General features: G+C 45.9%; 1 protein-coding gene and 1 long non-coding RNA gene across 6 annotated transcripts in view; one reads left to right on the top strand and one right to left on the bottom strand.

The window, feature by feature from the left end:
* Positions 1-164: 164 nt before the first annotated feature.
* On the bottom strand, positions 165-16234 carry LOC109143361. Of its 2 annotated transcripts, XR_005602017.1 has the most exons (4): positions 16161-16234; positions 15741-15822; positions 13896-14099; positions 165-2154 (listed from the first exon to the last, which is right to left on the bottom strand). It is a non-coding gene; the product is annotated as an uncharacterized LOC109143361 (long non-coding RNA). The 2 variants fall into 2 exon arrangements; XR_002043485.3 differs by lacking the exon at positions 16161-16234 and having other exon boundaries at positions 15741-16141.
* HRAS (HRas proto-oncogene, GTPase) overlaps positions 16203-23514 on the top strand; it is a 41952-nt gene continuing 34640 nt past the window's right edge. Inside the window, exon 1 of one of the 4 annotated variants that reach the window (XM_010403408.2) lies at positions 16203-16302. The gene's annotated coding sequence lies outside the window, so the exon portion shown is untranslated. Of the gene's footprint in view, positions 16303-17620; positions 17998-23514 lie in introns of those variants that run through there. The other 3 variants (XM_019280470.1, XM_039552777.1, XM_039552776.1) reach the window with 3 other exon arrangements.

Below are 23514 nucleotides of genomic sequence, written 5' to 3'. Positions count from 1 at the left end.
AGTGGTCCCATGTGAAAAGCCTGCTTTTTCAGGGGTTTACATTCTGGATAGTACCCAGCATGTTCTTGGGCACAGCCCTTAGCAGTGGTTCTCTCGGAGGCAGGAAGGCAAGAGGTCTGGAGGGAAGACACAGAGTCCTGCCTACCATGTAGAGGAGGCTGGGGTTTTGACTTCATTATTTGCATGCACTCACCCCCTCACTCCTCCCATATATTCCGTGCCTTTGTGAGGATGTGGGAGAGCAGCAGCTGCTGGTGGATTGTATCAGCATTTCCTCTGCAACTACATTCAATTTACTCTAGGGTTTGGAAAACACTTAGACCATAGGTCAGGAAATGTGTTGACTCCCCTCTTGCAGGGTCTGACGGTCAATTAACATCAGAGAAAATCACCAGGGGCCTGATTTTCCAAGGTGCTAAGCACACTCAGCTCCACCTGGTGTCATTGCAATCCAGCTTCCCATCTTCACAGGAAGGAAGGCAATGGGCCTTGACGTGCTCCAGGAAGGTAGTGTGATTCAGTGAAAACAATACTGAATCAAGCATCTGCCCCTGGAATTTTATTCCCAATTCTCCCATTTTTTTTTTCCAGGTAAGTAGCTCAAGTCACCTTGACTCAGTCTCCCAACGTACACCTTCTTGGGACACACTTCCCAAAGATTATCTGTGGAGTATGTGTATTGTGTATCCACACATCTGCATGGTAGTTTTCTTCTTTTCCTTGTTTTGCTGGAAATAATCTACTTACGGCCAATGCAGTCTGAACTATTTGAAACCAATTGAAGAAATGCATGTTTTCATCACTGAGGAAGAGAAAATTCTGGCACAATTTCAGGGTAGATACAGAAGCTTTACATCTCTTTATTCAGAGTTACTGTAATTGTGCTGGCACCATTCCCAGAGCTGAGCTAAGGTCAGCGAGAAACCTGTAAATTAATAACTGTGGAGCTGATGTGATCTCTATCCAGGAACCATGTTTTACATACATGAAGCTTCATAGGAAAGAAAAGTCATGCTTCAGTTTACCAAGAAAGTTTTAGAATCTTAATATCGACAATTAGCATACCTTGGACCCACCTGGAGACAGTGGACCTGATTCTGATCTCACCTTCACAGGAACTCCACAAAATGTGTTACTCTGGATTAATTATATTGGTGCTACTCAAATGAACAGGAATTGGGTGAAGCCTCCTCTGAAAACCAGGCCTAGATAAACATGCTTTTCCTTTGGGATTCTTATTTTACAAGAAGAGATTTGTCTGTTCTTCTGGTTTTATTCAGCCAAAAGCAACATCCAATCAACCCAGTCTCTTATTAATATTATTGATCAATAGATAATCACTGTTGCTACTTGCATTACTAACATTTAAGAATTTCATTGTACTACAACTCAGAAACGCAGAACCAGAGGGGACTTTCTGGTCAGAGGAAAGTTTTCTGCTACTGCATATAACCCCATCAGAGTCATTTAGATATGTATCAGTGTCTCCCTCCTTCTGAAAGATTGGTTCAAAGTGTCTCTCTGAAGATAGTTCCCCTTGCAGCCTGAACTCTTACCCTCATTAGCCAGCCCTGTAATCACCCTTTTTCTTGTGAGAATCCTTTTTCTAGCACAACTAACAATTTAATAGAATCATAGAATAGTTTGAGTTGGAAGGGACCTTTTAAAGGTCATCTGGTTCAAGTCGGTAATACAGAACAAGGATATTCATCTCCATTTTATACAAAAAGACAAAAAACTAATCTGAGATTAAGTGGAGAGCTCATACTATGGTACTGCCACCTCTATCCAGACTGCAGTTCTGCTAGAAAATTCTCCCATCTGCTTGTATTGCATGATAAGCAGAACGCTGGCAACTTTGGTAATTCTTCTATTGGTTAAGAACTAGCAGCTACCAGAGCATTTTCAAAAAAAAAATCAACTCAGGTCTGCAGAAACAGCTTTGAAGTCTCGACTGTGGCATTAACCTCATGATTTCATGTGATTGAAGTCACTGTTTTCAGGAGATGATGTAAGAACAGTTTCGACCACAGCAGGTGTTTAGAAGTTCGTCCTCAGAAGCAATGAATGAGGCTGAGAGGGAAAAACAACTGATCCAAAGATCCGGAGGATGACAGGAGTCTGCGAATTGAATTTATTTTGCTGTCACTGCACCTGGCATGAAAAGAAAGGGCAATGAGAGAATCCAGTTAATAAAACATCTTCTCTGATTCAATGAATCTGGGCATTTGTTTTTGCTCCTTTTCAAAGGCTTATGTGAATTCATAAACTGCAATTAGAAAGGAAAGCTTCGTCAGGAAACATATGGCATTTTGTACAAAGCTGTATCTTTTCAAACTGAACTAGACCTGGAAAAACTTTTGATAACAGTTTTTACAGAGTATTTTAACTCACACTGAAAGATGGGCATTCGTAGTTTTGTGTTGCCCTTGCTTCTATAAACAAATAAACCAAACTACTGAGGTCACCAAAATCACACAGAAACCATGTGTGGCCTTTGAAGGTGACCACACACTTCCGAGGTCCTGAGCCAGTGCTCAGTGACAGAACCTCTCTCCTCTCACTGCTGCATGCTCGCTGAAGGAAAGTGAACATCCTCCTTGGAGTGGTAGATTTTTGGGGTACTAGAAGGCAATAAAAGTAGCAAATAACACCTTGTCATGGTGCAGGGTCTCTTAGAGAAAAGGTAAGCTTAAGACAGGCTTCAGTTGTGTTGAGATATCTCACTAGCTTAAACCCCGATTCAACTCTGCTGGGAAGGAAGAACTCTGGTGGAACCCCACTTTCAAACAATACCCAGTGCAGATGCCACACCAGAGGGACCTTTCCTTCCTTTGTACTAATTGCTTTAGAAAAGCAGGTTCTGGTTCATGACCAAGTGATTCTACTCAGGAGTAGTTGCATTACTGTGCAGTCAAGATGATTGATTGGGATGAAAGACACAGTAGCAAAGGTGATATAGGGCACTGTACTAATATTTGAGCCACTGAGCCAGGACTACATAATTCCAGAAGGGCTTATTTCCTATTTCTGCCTTAATTTTAATGAAAAGTTGTAAATAAATAAATTAGTAAATGTAATATTTTTCTCCCTTTACATTTTTACAGGAAAAAGGAAACAAAAGCTTCTTATCTGAAAAAAATACTGAGAGCCAGAAAAGTATGCTTGTACTCCCTTGTTTATATAATTCCTGACTCAAGAAGAATCAATGGTAACTTGAAATGCCTGTGTATAAATTATTATTGTTTGGGCCTCTGTTCAAGGCCCTCTACCTTTCTCAGTTTCTTTTGGGTCAAACTATTTCCTGGTTTTGGAAAGCTCAAGAATGCTGTCTGCACACATCTGCTTTTCTAGTGTATGGTATCCTGTCCCATGGTATGGGACAAGTCCAAATCTTCTCTACAGCTGCCAGATGATAATTTTTACCAAAGACATGGTAGGTACAAAACCCAGTGTTGTTACAACTGTAGTACCACTATGGGGCTTCATTCAGTTTAGGGGCATCATCGTGCTTGGTGTGGTAGGAATCCTCTGCAAGAGAAGATCTTGCTGAGAGGCATTAAAAATGGCAGGTTCAAAATCAAAATATAAAAGGAAGAGCACTGGCTGCAGGATTAATGCCCCTGGGACACAGAATGTCTCTTCCTGAGGATATTTATAATCCACACCTGGACCACATTGTTGGTGGTCCTTGCATTTCTTCTGGGATGAATTCCATGGTCAATGATTGAGTTACAACTTTGTTTTCAACATTAAACTAAGGGGAAAATGAATTTATATTGGAAAGGAGTTACGGTCAATGATTCTTTCTCTACAGTTTTTCAGGAGCAACATTTGTTCTTTTTCATTACTTGCTGCAGTGTAAAGGAACCTGTGGCCTCACTGCACTTTTTAGGTTTGTTTTTCCAAGCAGGATTTAGCTGTGATATTCATCTAGTTGTCTTCAGACAGGGGAACCAGCAGCTTTCCAAAGTGTACTTGCTTTTTCTGCCAATCCAAAGCGGCCATAAAATGTTACCAAATCAGAAAGGGGTTGTTATTTTCACTTCCCATCAGTGTAAGTGACAACATAAGATGTGAAGCAGTGGAGAAATTGCGGCTTTAAAAAAAATTAATCAGGTCAAAGCACCAGTTTGCATGCCACTACACCACTAGTTTGCATGCACTTTGCACGGTTCAAAGCTTACTCTGAATGCAACTCATGTACACCAAGGCTTTCAGCCATCACAGCAACAGCACCATTGTGAGCCACGCTACACACAACAGCTCTGGCGAAAGTCCTCAACAAATCCCTGTCCTGCAGGACAGGAAATAAGGTGGCTGGAGCGCAGTCTGCAGATGTGGAGGGAGATCAGCAGGTAGATAAACGGGGCCAGGCACCTCTGCAGACTGGAAAAAACACTGTGCATCCCTGTGCTCACCCATGTAATCCTAGGGCCAGCATGTGTAGCCTGGAAGACATGGTTCCCTGTCCTAACATTCTAAGAGCCAAAGTGCCCCTTTTGCCTCAAGTGCCTTGCCCATCCCCAGGGGTGTTTCAGCTCTACAGTCTGCGAGGTGATCTGTGCTTCCTTCTGGCTCAGCATCAGTGAATGAACTGAGCAAAGGCAAAAATGGTTCTCTCTGCTCTGTCAAAGGAAGCCTTGACCCCTACACATCTGCTTCTGCTGCAGGCAAGCCTGGGGTCGAGTTCAGCAAATGCTGTACAGGCATGAAAAGTGATGCAACACACCACCACACCATACTGGGATTTTCCCTAGGATTTAAGCAGCTCAGGTTGCCTTTTCCACAGATAGCCTCTTTGGAAAGCCTTGAGATTCATCTGTATTTGGGTCATTGCCATGTATAACTTCCTCTAGACTACTAGGAGGAAGTAGTAGTAGAAGGAATCCTATCCTCATAGAGAATGAAGAATGTTTCCCTGTCCCCAAAATGACAGGAGAGACACTCTCTTTACAGCCCTGGCTCTGATTTTGCATAATGTGTGCTTAGAGAAAGGACTGTGTACTTACATCCCAGCAGCTAAGTTAGATTAGTGATGAGAAAAGATGGATTATTGGTATGCTTCTCTGTGTTTTATGCACTGCCTAGAAATTTCAGTACAATTCAGCTTCATTACCTAACTCAGCATGCTGGCTGAGACCCAGACAGGTGCTCAGGTACTGTTCCCAAGTACTGAAAACCATAAAACACATCCCAGTCCACACAAATCTCACACCCACCTCAAAAGCCTTGCTTGACAGTTTGTTTTCAAGGCTGGATCTGTCAGCAGCCCCATTGTCTGGTGACAATGACAGTCTGGTGACATGGCAGTGAACATGGCATGTTGTCTTCTCCAGGGGACTCCAGTTGTGCTTGTAGACCAGCTCTTTGGCCATGAAAACCTGCACTTTATCACTGCTCTTTGGCCATGAATGCTTGTACTTTTGGCTAAGCACTCCATCCTCTTTTCTTGAAACACCTTAGAAGAGACCCTGGGTTAACCCTTAGAGTGGCTGAATAGAAACTCCTAGTGCCTGAGCTGGGTGGTGTGCATTGGGCTGAGCAAATGCCTTCAGAAGACAACAGAAATTCAGAATGGGAATCCTCCCATGTCCACAAACTACTGCTATCTGTAGGAGCCACAAAGCTCCTGTAGTACTGTGACTCACCTTCATTCACTTCCTACACAGTCTGAGCAAAGACCTTTTGTTCCCAGACTTGCCTACTGTTGTTAGTAACGGAGGTGGACTTCTGAGAAAGTGAAATGTGTGTCCCCCCAACAAGTCCTGACACATCACCACTGGCAGAACCCGTCTTCCTTGGAATACACTTGACCACTTCCTATGCCATGCTGTGGATGAACTAACACAGACCATTCCAAGTAATCCTGTGTACCAAACACTGGCAGCTGTCTAATATCTAAGTCATCAGTTGATTCCTCCCTGAAGTAGCAGATCATGTTACAAGTTGAGCTGATGTTAAAAATGTATTTCCTTCTCATGCTCCTCAAAAGCCAGTGGAAACACAAGTGTCTAGGATGCAACTATATATACATTGTTTACTGGTTAACTCCTGGTTTGTGGAAGCAGATTTTCCAGGCGCAGATCACAATTTCCTTTTCTAGAGAATTGGGCAGCTGGACCTATGCCTACAGCTGTTTGCACAGGCCACTTCTTTCTTCTTTGAGATACTCGCATCACAATACATGAGCAACACACACAGCCCTTGGCAACCTGGTGAGTGAAATACAGAGACCTTGGGGGTGTGGGGGAAAAAGGGAGGGAAATAAATAACCACACCATGGGTGTGATCTCAAACCCATTGAAGTTAAAGGAAGTGATTTCAACATGCACCATCTACTCTGCAAAGCGGTGCCAAACTAACTCTAAGCTATTGGGCTTTCCAAAACCTCCACAAAGACCATGTTTATAAATTGGTGTTGTGTTGCTGACAACCGTTGTGATAACTCTTGGTTAATAATCATTAAAATAAAATCCTTGTTCCAGCAGCATGCTTGGCTGCAGCAAGAGCTGTAGGCAGGTACCAGGGACTAGGGCTAATGACAAAGCTCTGGATGGAGAGAGAAAGGAGAGACAGTAAATAAAATGCAGGAATTAGCCTGAGGAATATTTCAACCATGGGTCCTTAAATATCACAGGTAAAGAAATATCTTAGAGTAGGAATTGTCTCCAACTTGGACATAGCAATATCTGAGTACTTTTCATCCAGCAAATTTGTAACACTGTTTATGAAGGAACTTTATATCATTTTTCCTGCTGCAGCATAATATCTGCTTAAGCCCAACATTTTAAAATACCTTTGCCACATGGAGATGAGGAGGTGACTCAGGACAAACATGCAGACCTCAGCTTGGCCTTTGAATAGGTGCTTCACATTTGTGAAATCAACAGCTACAATATGCTTCTGGAAAAAAACATGCCAGCCCGAGGGCAGATCTGCTTGCACAGTCACTGCACCTGGAATTACAGCCTGTGTTGCCATCCAGACCATCTATAGGTACCAACCATCTACGACCGGAGCAGCTCAAGTAGCCGGGACATCCCTCAGGATGGGATGTGCTGCTTGCTGCTGTACCAAAGCCAGCTGAATGATGTCTCAGAACAAGGTGCAATTTTTGTGTCAACAATGGGATCATTAATATGAGCGTCTGCAGGCTTCAGACCAAATCCCTTTCTTGGAACAATGCAAAGGGAGTTAAGGGGGTATTTTTTGTTGAGCCTAAGGCTGAGCTCCCCTGCTCCAGACTGCAGCACACAGACAGTGGTAAGTGTGTGCGGACAGACAGGACTTTGCTCTCTAAACCAGCCTGGCTCATTGCCCAAGCTTCAAATGCAGCCTGTGAGGGTTCGACTCCAGACAATTTGATGGATACTGTGTGGGTGCTGGAGGCAAGAGAAGCCAAGAAAATGAAATATCTGTCTCTCAGTTGCTCTATTTCCTGAGATATTTAATACAAATCCTTCACTTCTGTAAATACACTTTGCATGCTGCTATAGGTAGGGTGTGGTTCTAAGTGTGATACTATGAGAAAAGCGTGCAATACATAAACCAAAACTGGAGAGTGTTTCATCTACAGGCATCATTCCTTACAAGTAGTAATAATATCCACGTGCTAAATTCATTTATTCCTGCAAACAGGTCATAAATTACATGGCGGCACATTAATCCCCTTTTATCCCATTCTTTGACCTCCTCTGCAATATGCCTATTGAGCCTTTTCTACCTGCACTGCTTTTAACTTTATCAAGTGCCTTAAGCCCTCTGAATTTTGATCATTGAATGCCAGCAACTGCAGTGATTAAACTGAAGCCTGAACCATCCCCATTACTAAAAACTCACCACTTGCCTTTTCTGCAAGTCTCATTTCAACAGCATTCCTCTCTTCTTCTCCCTTGGCTGGCTCTGATTGAAAAAAATATGCAGGACCATTTCCCAGGGTTAATTTTTAATAGTATCCTCACTGCTGCAGCAGATGAAGTCATTTATTATCCAGCAGGCAGCATGCTAACATGCTAGGCAATGGCAAATGCTGAAGGAGGTGACTCAGGCATAAGCAATCAGGCGGAGCTGTGCATTCCCACCTGCCGGACGGCTCAGCACAAAGAGCCGAGCACAGCGCTTTAGTTTACCCTACACTTGCATCTTCATCCAGGGACACCTGGATTCCAGCCATGCAGCCAGTGAGGTTTATTTGCTTCACAGTTATGTGCAAAGCATGTACATGAACAGAGGCCAGCCCTCCCTCAGCCTGGGCACTTTTTCCTCTAAGAAAGGTGGTCATCCCTGCTGCAGGAATGTGTCAGCCCAGGCAGTTTGGCCCTAAGTAACACTTTGTGATCTCAGGCAGACTGGAGCTCAGCCTACCCACCTGTAAAACAGGTTTAATGGTAGTTGGCTATTTTTATAGAAAAGCTGGGAGGATTACTTCATGTCTGAAATCTCTAGATGAGAATTGCTTAGTGGCAGAGAGCACTTTAAAAGAACAGCTCAAAATTAGGGCCAGAGCAGGCTGGCAGCCCAGTGAGCAGGTAGAAATGACTACAGAAGCTGCACTGTTCTTGTCTCATTACCCAAGAGCCTCAGAAAGTCTGGGATGCAGATGATTCACAAACCAGAAAGTGCTTTTGAATTACTTATTAAGTAGGATTCATGTTGCTTTTACTGCTCTGGGACACACAAGGTTGGGCTGCAGAATCCCTTTTGCCATCTCCTCAGAGTGCAATGTGGTGGTAATGCAGGGCTCACTCACCCATGTATCTATCACAGCTGTATTTTTGCCTCCACAGAGTAGGCCAAAGGCCACCGAAGAAGTACATGAATCCTCCCTGTATCTGCAGTAAGCTTTGGATCAGACCTCAGTAAGCCAACAGGAACGTGCGGCTAAACATGCTACAACAAGTTCACTGCCATGTGCTGTTCTGCAGGAGAGCTGGTGTGAGTGTACTCCTGAAAACCAGGAAGATCTTGACTAAGGAGGCAGCAGCTTCCTGCTTAGTCCTCTCTGGAGCACACCAGTGCCACTTAAATGGAGAAACAGAGCAGCTCTGAACCCATTCCCTCCCCTGTGCACTATCCCAGAGAAGCCAGAGGGAGGGTATTGTTTTACTCTTAATTCACTTTGTGATCACGTAAGTCCCCCAAATCCCACTGCCAGTAAGCTCCAATGATTAAACAGCTCACTGAAGGGAAACTACAGCTAACACCTTCTACCCCTATCAAAGCATACTGCTAATGAGAACTGGGAAATGGCTCAATGTTAATACAACATCTGTAGATTAACATAAGCTTACCCATGTTATCATAGTCAATGGCTGAAATTCCATCAATCACTTGGATTCACGTAACATTTGTGATCAGCGTTTTCGTACATTAACCTCAGTATTTCCCCAACAACTGTCTGCTGACTGAAAGTGGGAAACACAAAGTCATCAGTCTGAAACCAGAGAAGAAATTTGCAAGGTGTTGCTTTGGGCATCTCAGCTTAGGAATCTTGCAGGAGGTCTGACTTCTAAAATGTTTAGCATTGGCCCCCTGAAAGCCCTCAGAGAGCATCTGGGTGATTTGCATGCGCACACACACACACAGAGTCACACCACTGCTGAGCTCATGAACATCTGCTTGAAAAGTTACCGAGAACATGCAATGGACCTGCACCAGTCCTGCAAGATGCGAGTGACTGCAGGTCCTCTTCTGCTTTTCACCTTCCCTGATGGAGAAGCAGCAGAAGAAAGGGGATGACCAAACTGCATACAAAAAACTCAAGATGCCGTGGTCAACTTTATGGCTTCGGTGTAGGGTCTGTAATATGGAATGGGGTAATTGCCAGCAAGAAGAAAATCGTGTGAAATAGGTGTAGAAATACCCTGGAGAGGTCAACTACATCATGTCGCTGACTGAAGGGATGATTTCTAACCCTGTGCTGCTCTTGAAGGCATTTGTGTGGAAGGACTATGACCTCACCTTTACTAGGGGTCTCTCAGGACAGCCTAGACAGGATAGTGACACCAGAGCATAACCTAACTGCCAAGGAGTCCTTCCAATATTTAACCTGGATCTCACTTGATGTGGGAATACCGCTACCACCACAAGCTCCCAGGGAGCTCTATAATTCAGCATCTCTAGCTCTGACAACGAGCAGCTGTACTGCAGGAGAGCGTCTACCTTTGCTATAAATAACGTCAAGGCTGAGGTCACCCATGGACTTCGTCACGGCAGCAGCGCGTGTTTTAGGTAATCACAGAAAGGGATGAAGGGGGACCTGGAAACACTGCACAAGAGCATCAGGAAGAGGCTGCCATGGAGGAAAACAGCTGTCTGTGATGGAAAGGGACCAGATAAGCAAGCTTTACTAAGGTTGGGTAGGAATAGAACATACACTGGAGTGTCAAGAGCACTAAGAAGCAGAGAGATGCTGGGGAGGCTGGATTCTATCCTCCTCTTCAGTCTGCAGGGTGGTTTTATTTGATGTGAGTACTGCTTCACATCTGCTTTACTTGCTTGCATAGATAGGAACTCATGGCACTCATGGAACTCATGAGGAGATGCTCATGGCATCTCCTTACAGTAGAAGGAAAACCAGAATTTAGTGAGGGCCTTAGCAGAAGAGAAAAAAAGGCTCAGCAGCTTGAGTGTGATGATGAGGAGGGATGCATGGCAGGGATAGAGACAATGTGTGGCCAGTATATTAAAAAACAGTCAAAGGAAAAGGAACCAGTAGTTTAACAGATAAACACAAATGTCCTTAATTCTATCTAGTTCTACCATGTGTGCGTGCCTAAATAATGCTGTGCAACACTGCTTTGAAATTTCTGCAAGAAAGAGATGTAGTTAGCAATTGTTCTTTGATGCTGAGGGGAAGAAAATCAGCATTAGCTGATGAAGAAGAAGAATATTTTAAAAAGAATACCAATAATCTTAGTGTCTTCTCCAGGAGGACATGTGGGATGGTCTGAGATTTCAGTAGAAACTCATCTGGTACAGAGAGGCCTTGAACTACACAGATAAATCTGTTGCACATCAGTGAATGCAGAAATGATATAGAGCACAAGACATCCCTTAGCAACTCATCCTGCTTCCACTCTGGAAATCTGGCTCCTGCCAGCAAAACTGACAGATGACCCAGAGCATGTTAAGTGATCCAAACTGTCCCATAAAAAAACCTGGTAGCGTATCAGTTGCAAAGTGTTCAAACTTTTCTGTAGAGTCTGAAAAAGAAAATCACATGAGGACTAAATATCACAAGGGCTTCTTAACAAAAAACAAGGCTTCTGACTTCCAAAGACCTGAGTTATTGCTGTATGAAGACAAAGGCAAAAGCCCTCTCTCAGAGTGCAGTGATCTGAAGATCAGGCTCCAAGGGAATGATTGACATTCCATTCAGGCTGACAGCTAACAAAAGCTCCTGTACATATGCCAGCAAGCCACTGCCAGGAAAATCAGTGTGGCTCCCAACTTGCAGATTTCTGCATTACCAGGCCTCCTACCCTATGTGACCCTTGCTGATCTACGCTGGCAGGCTCAGCAGAGAGTGGAAGGAGACACAGGACCTCACCAACCCTGGCAACTTTTGATGAGGGGGGGGCATTTCATGAAAGAATCCGTGTCATTTCTAAGTAACTCAGGCTCCAGACACACCACATGATCAGCTACATCTCCCTGAAAAAAGCATGAATAGTCAAAAAGAACATTTGTTGGGGGCTTAAGCTAACACCCACAGGAACAAACGGGACACTGCAGAGGGCAGTGTGCTTCAGATCAGACTGAAACTAGCAAGCAGTTGTTGAAAGCAACACTGCTTGCAAATACTCAGAGGTAAAACCCGTATCTCATCTCTCCCCCTGCTCACTCCACACAGCAAAATCTGAAGTCCAACCTTCCCATCATCCACTCAGGTGAGGGCCTCATGTCACCAACTACTGCATACCAGATCTAGGGAGATGTGATCGTTGTTCATTCCCACAGTGTCTCTACAAGGAGGCTGACTAGGAAATAACCAGTCTTTGAATTACATCTCCTCTCTGTGTGTGTGTGTTTGGGTTGTGGGGTTTTAATAGCAAAAAAAGGAATCAGCAGCTGTCTATATTTTTAAACTATGGAACATAGATCTTCCACTTCCAAGCTCTGATTACAAAGCCTTTCATTTCTGCAATTCCAGAGCATCTTCTCTGCAAGTTTCTATTCTTAGTTCAAAATTGACCAAATCCAAATGTAAGCAAAATTTATTTCAGTCAACTGGAATCTTTCCTCTCTCTAGCTTTGGTGGAGCTTGGGCCACGCACCTGACAAGATGCTGCCTTGCTTATTTCAAAAAGGAAATCTATGATAAGAAAGATCCTGTCCTGGATCAGATAACCCTCCAGAACTGACGACTTTGCTCTGCCCACCCAGAATCTTCTGCAACATATCAAATGTTGAAAGAAGCCTGAGCACTTTTATTTAGTAGCATTTAATCCAGTATTAATGCCATTATTTTGGGGATTAAAAACAAAGTGGTCCCATTCACTGCTTGGGTCATTTGAAGCAATGTGATGTCTTTGGAGATGATATAGAGGAAGATTTTGTTGATTTATTGAGGATTGATTAATTAATTCAGTGTTTTCTTTTGTTAATTGATTACTCCAGGAGATCTTTCCAGTTCAGTGTCTGTCTTAAAAACCCTTTGCAGCCAGGACTGACTGATCTTTTTTTTTTCTCTGTGTGGTCTTTCAGTTGGACTGCTGCTTCCAAGTCTTAGGTATCTCCAAGATTCCCATGCCCTTGGGATGACAGTACACACTTGTGACTTTTCACATTTGTGATTTCTCTTGTGCCTACGTCTCTCTTGGTACAACCTGCAGTAAGGATTAGCCCGCTGACTTTTTCCAGTCTCTAGGAGACTGTGTTAAATTATAGTGTTGAACAGTTTTAGCATGGTTCCTTTGAGATGACTTTCATTTATCTCATGGTTTCTTTGTGCTGCAGGAGACTCAGATCTTTCCCAAGTATTTTTATAGTCAGTCACTCACAGTATAAGAATTCATTGTCAAGAGTGAACTCTAGCTTTGCATCTCACATAGATTTATCTGATATGTTAAGAGTTTCTTTTCAAAGGCTTCTTTCCAAGTCATGCTATTGTCAGGGTTTGTAATCTAGCAGTATTTTCTCTATAACCTCACCAGGAAGCCAGAAGAGAATTGTCCATGAGTCGCGAGAATTTTACCTGTGAATTCAGCTAGGCCCCAGGCAGCTCAGAAAGTTGGCCACTGTTTCTCAAGCATTAGTACTAGTGCATGAACAGACTGGGAGAGTGCTTTTAAAATAGAAGGGGGAGCATACACTTCATTCCATCACACAGTTCGAGCTGTGTTACTTGTGGCTCAAATCAGTAGTCAAGGGATTAAGAAACTCTCAGTTTTTCCTTCTCTTTTCAAATCTGTCCCACAGAAGACATCCTTTCCAGCTCCAGAGTAAAGCATACCCTAGACCCACTCCAGATCTACAGATGAGCCTATCCTCAGCACAGGATAGTGACACTGGCCTCTGTGACTCTTTGCACAAACAACAGTTTTCAAAATTGTCCTCCTCTGAGCTAACAAAACTCAGTTTTTATTTTCTCCTAAAGTGATAACTATGAGGGTTTCCCCTCTCTGCCCTTAGCTGATTCCCTTTGCCATTTCTAAATTCACTCACTAACCCAAGGAAGCTGTGTGGCAATGAGTCTGTCCCTCTAAAGAGAATGGGTTTGAAGATGGATTTCGCAAGCTTATTCCATCCTCTGTCTCAGGTAACTCCAAAGTACTTACAGATATGCAGACTTGCTTCACTTAAGAAAAAGAAAAATAGAGGACAGTAAAATAATGGAGACTGTCAGAGAATGCAAGGCAAATTAATTTCAGAATTGGTTCATCTCTTACTGGCATCTTCAGAGTTGCATCAGCTTGCTGAGGAAATGGATTTGTCCTTGTGTTTCTGAGAATCCAGCCTTGTTTCAATTCTTCTGAACACTTCCTTCTTTCCTTCTGACTGCGCTGCAGCTTTGATCCAAGTATCAGATAGGCCCACAAGGCAGATGACTTGCACTGAATTGAACACAAACTTCTACTGACAGGTTCTGCTACCTAGATGATGCATGGCACACAAGTGAACAAAACTGGTAAGATCTCAGCTTCTTTCCATGTTATAGTAACAAAGCACCTTGTAATGATAATTTTTTTCTGTTCCATAAGCTGGTTGCCATGGCAAGTTACTTGTGTTACTTTGTCAGATATTACAAGGAAACAATTTGCATTCCCTAGAAATACAGAAATTTTTAAAAGTCAACTGCTTATCAGTTTGTTTTCTGCCATGACACTACTCATCCTCTTAGCTCAGGGAGAGATGAGCAAGAAAACATCCCAGTATGAGAAAAGGACTTGCAAATTTCTTGAGTCTAGTGTATCTGCAGGAGGACTAAATTAAAAAATCATTAAGAATATGGTGCAATGGGGAAGCAAAATTCACAGGGATCTCTGCTTTTCTCAGTATGCTCTCAGAGACATTGTTAAAGGGAGCACAGTGACAGAGCTTTCCTTGCAAACACTTTTCAAGAAAGTTTTGGTTATACAGAAAAAATGTGCATCCAGGAAAATGGACTAGGTTGAGTTCAAAAGCCATGGAAAGAACCAGAAAGCAATCTGCATGATTAAAAGTCAGGTGAACTTGTAGATACGGTGAAGCAACAGGAGACCCAGAACAACAATAGCAACTGACACCACTAATCTACTCTGTGTCTGCTGAGAACTGATAAACCCTCCAGTGTATCAAAAATATATGGTGCATATCTGGATGTATTTAAGTATGTATCATTGTGAAGCTAAAAAATTACTGTTACCTACTTTGCTGATGATTTTGATGATCACAAGAAGACCTTCTCATGTTCTTTTGAGTTTGAGGGAGAAAGAAAGAATAATTCAACTTGGGTGTTTCTACTAGCACTCACTCAAAAAAACTACTCTAATTTTAACAATGTAGCCTTGATCTGTAGCTGATGAGCAAGTTCAGTTGCTCACTAAGCTCTTGGCATAAGTCTGTATGTCACACAGTGGACAGATAAGTTTACATCTTGACATGGGGTGAAAATATCAAGGAGTTAGTTTTGGGTCACAGCACCTACAAAAATCAGTGATGCACAGACTGAATTTAGAGTGTTGGTACAAAAAGTCATGACAGGATAAGCACGTCTATGAGTTATGGCCTTCCAACTGCAAGCTACATACAGTTTGGTGAAAACAATCATGAAAAATTGAAGGTATGGGAATGATGGAATGGCTTTTCAACTCCACTGCAGATTTGGGAGTTTTACTGTGGCAGTAAGAGCCTGAGATACTCCCACTTTCCTTTTTATTGCTCTGCATGCCAGTGGACCCAGTATTTGATTAGCCTTCCTTTCCTGTCAAGCAAGGCTTACAACAGTTAGAGCACTGCAAGACAGACCTTTTCCAAGAATTAAACTCAAGTTTAGAGAAAGGAAGGAATAATCTGCTCAGGAAGAAAAATTTTTTACAAACAGAACGGTCTATGACCTCAAAAAGTATAAATCTGTGCTCTGACAAAAGCAATGGAGTTATGTTGCTTTGCCACAGCTGAGGATCTAGTCCCAATATTTTGCTTTTTCATCAAAAAGTAGGAGGGGAAAGAAGACACTTTTAAGCTATTATTACTCTCTGTGTCTTTTCAAGTCTGTGCCATCACCCCTCTGCGATTGTGTGGCTATGACTCACCAATAGGTGATTCTGTCTCTGTCTTCCAGCAGTCTGCAAACAAATAGTCCTCAGGTATCTCACAGCCTGATGTGATCTGGCACTGAAGAATGAGCAAGAGAGGGGCAGTTTCAGTCTCCTCTTCTGGTGTTTCTTGCTTCTTGTAGGTTACTGAGAAGCTCAAGAAGCATGCACCTGAGGTTCCCCCATAGCTGTGCCTATTTTACTACCTATTTGGTGCTTGCTCCCTGACAAGTTCTTCTGGGCCACCTAGGTACCGAAAAATACAAGCCCATTTTCAGAGTGCTTCAAAAAGCGAGATTTCTGCATGCTCCAGTACCCTGCCTGCTCGTTAGAAACGGCTAAAACAAGATGAGACAGGTAGCCCGGAGAGGCGGTGCATGGTGCGTGCGTGTGTCTGCCTGTGGAGAAACCCATCACCTTTGTGTGTGCTGCTGCTCTGTCCTCAGCTCGCTCGGGAGAGATGCTGGCTTTCCGTGAGCTGCGGCCCTCGCTTCTGTGGAGAACTGAGAGGTCATTCAGAGTCAGGAGGGCTTGTTAGAAGCAAGGGAACAGTTTCGAGGTAGGTTAAAACTTCAGCTTTTTTTTGGACCTGTCTGTTTGCGTGCTGGTTTTCGGAAAAGTGCTCTGGCAGGTTTGTTTGTGCTGGTGCAACACGTTTCTGAGACCTGAGAAAACCTGCACAACTCTCTCAACGGGTATCCTTAGAACATGTTTAATCTGCTCTTGCTACAAGCTCTGCAGGGCATGAGCTTTCTTTTTATTATGTGTCAAGCATAGTATCTAGAACAATGGTTTTTAGATCGATTTTCAGATTACTAGATACTTTTCTAATGGAAACAATAAATTGTGGAAGTGTGCTTGAAACATAGTCAGAGAGAACAGTGCTTTTCCAGTACCAGGAGTGTGTACTTTATTTGACATCATATTCTGCATCAAAGCTTGATTACTTCTGCAAGCTGCTGGATAATACAGTGACTATGCAAACCACTATCCAGTTTCCGAATAGTAATAGGGGAATCACAGTGTCCAGTAGTAGAAAATGTCTGGTGTACTGTGACAGAACGGGAAGCACTGCATTGACAGACCCGATTTCAGGACATGAAGCTTGAGTCCATCAATATTTACTAGCTCTGCTTCAGCAGTGCTCCTTGCGGGACCCAAATAAGATCAGACAAGAGCCTTTCAACACGCTCGGACCTTCATCTGAAATTGAAGTAATTCTGCTCAGACAGTGCGTATCTCTGCTGCTAAGCCTAACTGAACTCCATCTGCCTTATACGGAGTCAATTCAGGTATTTTTTCTTTTGTGGCCTTAATTGCACTTGAATAATTTGGAGTCATCTATTTTTCTAGGCATTTCCAAGGGCCAGATAAAAGCACCCTGTGAGCTGAGTTTAGCGCAACGGGTAATCAGGCAGGACCGTGACTGGCAATCAACACTACATTTCAGGGGTCTCTGGTCCTCCTCCCCAGAACGCCTCCGTGGGGCGCCGACAAAGGCAGCGCAGCCCCGGGCAGTCCCGCGGGGAAGGGCGGGCTGCGGGAGCGGCCGCCAGGCCTTCCCCTCACCTCGGGTGCGGGGCGCTCCTGCGGAGGGGCCGCCGCGGGGCGGGAAGCGCAGACGGGTCCCTCGGCGGACAGCACGCGATCCCGGCGGCTCCCGGGGCGCGGAGGCTACAGGGGTCACCCGCCGGGGCGAGGCAGCGCCCGACACCCCCCGCAGCCGCCGCCGCCGCCGCCACCGCCCCAGGGACCGCCCCGCGGCCGGGCGGCAGCGGGTGATTGACGGGCGGCGCGGCCCACCCGGAGGGCGGAGGCGGCGGGGGCCGCCAATCAGGGGCGGCGGGCGGGCGCCGAGCGGCGGGCGGGCGGGGCGCGGGCTGGGCGTGTGCCGCGGCCGCCGGCGGGGCGCGCTCCCGCTCCGCTCCGCTCCCGCTCCCTCCGCACGCACATTGTCCGGGCGCGGCGGCGGTACAGCGCCCCGGCGCCCCGTGCCAATGCGGGGCGGGCGCGGCACGCCGGGGGCGCCTCCACCACCGCGGTGGAAACTTCCCCTCGCCGCCGGGCCGACGCGCGGCTGAAGCCCCCGGCGGGGAGGAGCGGAGCGGGGTTTCGCCCGCCTGGGGGGGCGCCTCGTCTAGTTTGGTTTTTCCTACGTTGGAAGGGCAAAAGCGAGTAATACTGTTACCCGGCTTTAAACTTCCGCGCCCCGCTCTCCAGGACGCGCATCCCGCCCGGCGGGGTGGACGAGCCGGTGAGTGGCCGCCAGGAGCGGGCTGGCGCTGGGTCGGGGTGGGTGGGACGCGCCGTCGCGGAGGGGCAGCGCCCACCGGCTCGGCGGGGACGGGTCGGCAGCGCCGCCGCCACCTGTTAGCGGGGCTGTTCCCCCCAGCCGCCAAGTTCGTACCCCCGCTGTGCTGTGGCTGCCCCCGCCGTGCCCGGGGCGGCGGTGGGAAGGGAGGGACCCTCGGCCCGGTGGGCGGTGGCGGGGCCCGGGCTGTTGGGAGTGGTGGCGGCCACCCACCTGCTCGCCGGCCGCGCCATGACTGTGCTGCCTGGGCGCTGCCTGCCGACCCTAGCCCACGCAGGCTGCTGGGGTGGGAGGGTGGTGGGGTACCACCGAGCCACAGCCTCTGCACCCTCTTTGCCCTCCATTCTCTCTGCCCTCCATCCCCTGCCCTCCTTGTGCACCCACTGTGCCCTCCTCCTGTCCTCCCTCTCCCAAGCTGCAGCCCTGTTTCCTTCCCCTCCCTTGCCCTCCCGCTCCCCTCCATATCCCTTAGCTGCAGCCCTGTTCACCTCCTCTTCTTCGCACCCCTAGTTTGCAGCCCGCTGCACCCGTCTTCCCTCATCCCCTTGCATCCCTCACACTGCTCCTGTGATGCTTCAAAGGGGGAGCACCAGACTCGTCACGCTTTGCTAAAGCAGGTGCCTGCTGGGCTGGCACCCTCCAGGAGAGACGAGCTCCACGGCGGTGCCAGGCGCCGCCAGGCCCGGGGCGAGGCGCGGAGGGGACAGGCAGGTGGCGGAGGCGCAGGTATTTGTGTGCATCTGTGAGCAAGTGAGCGAGGTCCCCCGTTCTGCGAGCATGCGGCTCTGCGGAGCTGGTGACACCTCCCTCCCTCCCTCCGTCCTAGGGAAGCTCGCCGCCGGGGCTCTGCGGCGTGCCGAGGCTGCCTGCGCCCTGCTGCCCTGCAAAGGGTGTCGCGGCGTCCGGGGCTGCAGCATCTTCACCCCAGGTGAAGGTGCATCTGATGGCTCGCTTGGCCCATACAGGTCCTGGCTGGGGGTGTATTTAAATTGCCTCAAGCAGTGGAGCGTGCCTGGAGACAAAAGAGACTATGAGAAGTCAGAGTGGACTGGTGAACTCTGGAACGGCTGGAGAAATGCTTAGGACAGCTGGAAACAGGACCGTGCAGCAGGAATGGCTTGTTAAGCCATTGCATGGCAAGTCAAGCCGTTGACTATTTCAGTGTCTAAGCTGGATGGTCATATCTCTTGTAGCCTGTGACGTGCAGGTTGCTCCTGGGTAGGTCTTTGAAATGCAGAAAGGATACGAACTCGTGGTGAGGCTGTGTCACAATGTATTTTAGTCTGGTTGGCATGGGTAGGATGTGCAGCTTGGAGCAGGAACTGGTTTTGAATGGAGGAAAGTACATGAGGTTTGGTGTGGGCTTAGCTAAAGAGTTGCTGTAGTCAGAATTGCTGATGTGTTTATCCTTCACAGCTCTGAAATATTTTAATTCTACAGCTGGAGATTTGTGTGATTTTCCCAAGTGTTTTTAAGACAGCCATGACTGAATCCATGTGTATCCCCCCTCTGTGTGTCTGGTCCTTTCCTTGTCCTCGTAAAACGTTTTTCCTGTGTGATTAATAACGTGCCAACTGTTTCATTTCAGCACTGGGGAGGCTGATGCTGATTGATTTCTCTGTTCAGTCTTCTTGGTGGGTCTGGAGGCTGATGGGTGTTATCACTGCAGAAAAGTCTGCTTTTGGGTGGGAGCTGTCAGCGTGTCTATTTTTTTTATCTCAGCAAACCTCTTACTTCTTTTAATTAAAAAGAGATGAAGTATGCGTGGTAATACCCTTCATGTTTACATAAAAATGATCTTGTAATTAGCAATAATTATCTCAGTTTGGGATATTGCTGAGATATTTAAACAGGACTTGTGACCCAAGGGACACTTTTCCGGCCCCAGGGAGTTGCCCTTGGTGTGGTTCTCTCCTGTGGTGAGTTTGATTCTTGGCTGCTGCCAGTGGTGAAGGTAGAGCAGCAGTGGGAGTAGCCTCGTGTTCCTCTGATGTTGGCCTAGAAAGCCATGGCCACAGGTTCCTTCTTGAGCCTGATTCTGCTTCCCAGGGCTCCCTGGCAGCCCTGCCACCACGCACGTGGAGATGGTTTACCTTGGTGGCTTTCACCCCATGGTCTGAGGATTCTCAAGGGGACCTTGCTGTTGTCTTGGGGGAGGGGGGATAAAAACAGGCTGAAAAATTGCCAGTTGGTCTTTTTTTTTTCCCTCCTAGTTTCCTCGCTGGTTCTCTGAGGGAGGTTTGGAAAAGGCTGCTGGCAGTGTGGGAAAATTTCCTTGTCAGAGTAGAGATCCTGAGGCATCCTTGTCCATCTTTCACCTGATTTCCCTTCCCTTTAAGAGGAGCAAAGCTCAGCTTAAACATAAACATTTGCTTCCAGGCTGGATATGGCTCTCACTGCCTTCCCTCCTGCTACCAGTGCACCCGAAATTTACCTTTCTCTTAGGCTGCCCTTGGAGCTCACCAGATTTTTTTGGGGTAAAAACCTTCATGGAGTAGAAAAGTTGAGTATTGGGGAAACATTCAACAAAATAAAATCAAGACAAAAAGTACTGCCTGTAGAGAGGAGTTCCTTGTGGGAGGGTGGTTAAAGTAGGAATGTCGCCTCTTCTGTCTCTCAAGATGAGTTATACAGTATACTGTATTTTTGTCAGTCTAGGAAAAGCAAAATGGTCGTCCTTCAAGTAATTTTTATCTAATTGTAATTTATTCCCAGCTTTCTATTTTAACATTTTTGAACTGTAAACTTAGAAGCAGAGCTTATTAAGCAGCAGATAAAAATGTTGAATGTATTTGAATTTTACTTGTATTAATCTAATAATATATTTATGACATGATATTTGATCAGCTCCATACCTGGCTGAAGACCACAAAAGAGTGTTAATCAAACAAATTATTTGACAAATACAGATGAGATTAAATAAATTATCTATTTGCCAACTGCTGTTCAACTGATCTGCCATGGCATGTTCCTCATTCTCTTATCTTTCCCTTCCAGTTTTCATTCCATTTTTGCATGGTTTATCTTTTCCTGAACTGTCCCTGGTATCTGTTTCATTTATCTCTTATGTGTCATGGTTTTCCTTCTATTCTTTCTTCTGCCTCTTTCTTGAACCTCTCTTTCCATGCTTTTTGAGTCTAAATTAGCCTTTTCTCCTCTTTTTCTCTACCTTCCTGGTGGAGTTCTTTATTGAGCACTTCATAGTCAGCTCAACTAAATCTGGTATGTGTCTAAACCTGTAAAAATGTAAAACTGAACCCAGACTGTGTGTAAGTATGAAGATGTTTGCTTGGTGGTAATGCTTCTCTGTCTCTCCCTGTTTTTTCTGGCTGTTTTAGGAAGGGTGTTCCTGCAATTCTGGAGGTTTTCCCCAGCTCTTGTTTTTGCTTGTGTTCTCCTTATGCCTCTTTCAAAACCGAATTTGACTTTGTATCTTAAGAAAGCAACCAGGATCAAATGGCAGCCCTTGTGTTGTTCCCTGGCTGTGTATCTGCATGCAACCTGCTTCCATCTGCTGTCTGACCAACCCAGCCTTCCTGCCAGGCAGTTTTCTTTCCTCCTGGCATCATCCTTCCTCCCTGATGGGGTTTACAGCCAGGAGGTGTCTTTCAGTAGGGCAAAAGGAATGAGTGCTCAGAAAATTTTCTGGTTTACCTATTACTTGCAGAGTCTGTATGAAATTCAGGTTGCTGAGGGGAGGTGGCAAGAGGTGAACAGGTCACTGTGCAGGTTATAGTGCATGACCGAGCAGTCACAATACTGAACTTCGATCTAGTATTCAAAAACTAAAGTCTCTTAAAAAATGAAGTTTCTGTTATAAAGAAGACTTGATTTGTTTAGTGGTTTGGTTTTTTTTTTACCCCTGGATGAATTCTAGGGGTGGGGAGGATATTTCAGAAACAATGAAAGGAATATAAAACCTTGCATTTCAGGGGAGGAGATTTGCTCTGCCTTGGCAATAAGGCTCAGGCAGTCCAGAGGGGTGTGATTGGAGTGCTCAGAGTGCGTGATTCGCCTCCGCTGATGGTTGCAGTGATGTTGCAGCAGTGCATGAGCTAAGCTGTGTATGTCATAGCTGTTTGCTTGAAGTACTGGGAGTTATGCCACGATGCCCCCTTGTACCCTGAAGGAAAGGTCTCTGCTGTACTGAAGTGAACAGTTCCACCTCTCCTCTGTCTTCGAGGGGGTTTGGGTAACACTTGGGTGCACTGATACAGCGAGCAATCCAGGCACGTTGTTGCAAAGCAGAATTGATTGGGGAGGATGGAGCCAAGAGGAATATTCTTTCGCAGTTAATTATTTACTGCAGGGAGAGAGAGAAGCTGATGATGTTTGGTTTATAATTACAGATATCCAGAGGTAAATACTTCTAGATGATCTGTTTTATTCTGGGTGTTGCTACCTATATCTCTATAAAGTGGGACCAGCGCTGTTTAATGACCGGCTCAGTAAAACCAAAACCCTGTTACCAACTTCTCACCAGTGCAGTATGGTTCTACAGCTTCCTGTGTGTGGTGCTAACTGACCCAAATGCCTATGGAGGGAATAGTCTTTCACTGTCTTAATGCCTGACCTCCCTGTGGTGCCCATCTGACACCAGTGTGGCCTCTTGGAACAGCTGATCTCTGTGCTGAAAGATGACTTCATGGTTAAAGCCACAGGATTGTGAACTGGGGAGTCCTGACCCCCCATCTGGCCTTGGCTAAGCTGGTTGCATATCTCACTGGACTTTTCTTTAGGAGGGATACTGACCTAGTAGATAACCAGCAAATACCTAGCCTATCTGCTAAAAGGATAGGATGCCCTGGGTGAGGGGCACTCTAATAATGCAGAGGCAGTGGCAGCCCAGGTACTTGTATACTGCTGTGCTGTGGACCAAACTTTAAGAGGATTTTTCCTTTTGCATAGCTAAATCCATTCTAGATCAGACTGCTTGTATGCAAGTTAAATTCAAGAGCTGGTGGAGCTGAGTTTAAATGTGTGTGTGTGGGAGCAATAACTTGACGAATACAAAAAAGAGACATTGCTGCAATGTCTCTGGGAAGATGCCTGTACGTCTTCTGCTTGTTTAGCATCCTTGAGAGAACAGCAGACGTGAGGGAGAAGCTGTGGCCTGTGAAATGAAGAGGATGTCATGCTCTTACTGGGAGAAGAGGAGCAAGATCTAAAAAGCCAGGGAGTAGGAGTGAAATGAGGGATGCAGGTGTGCACAGCAGGGGCTGCTCCAGGCTGCCCTGTTCTCCCTGGGTAAGGCTCTGCAGAGAGAGAAGCGAGGAGGAGATCAGTGGAAAAAGGCATTGTGGAGGCTGCTGTTTTGCAGGGTGGTGCGTTGGCTCTCCTGCTGGTCAGGGCTGAACTGAGGCATGGCTGGCTGGCAGTGTAAGTGCATGGGGCCATATTCCTTGAGAAAGGCAAACCAGTGAAAAATCTCCAAACAAGAGTCTGGTCAGCAAGTGCTTG

Source organism: Corvus cornix, chromosome 5 (genome assembly GCF_000738735.6).
Source record: "Corvus cornix cornix isolate S_Up_H32 chromosome 5, ASM73873v5, whole genome shotgun sequence".
NCBI classification, from domain to species: Eukaryota; Metazoa; Chordata; class Aves; order Passeriformes; family Corvidae; genus Corvus; species Corvus cornix.
The sequence above is the reverse complement of the archived record's forward strand: the minus strand, read 5'-3'. Positions and strand labels throughout refer to the sequence as shown.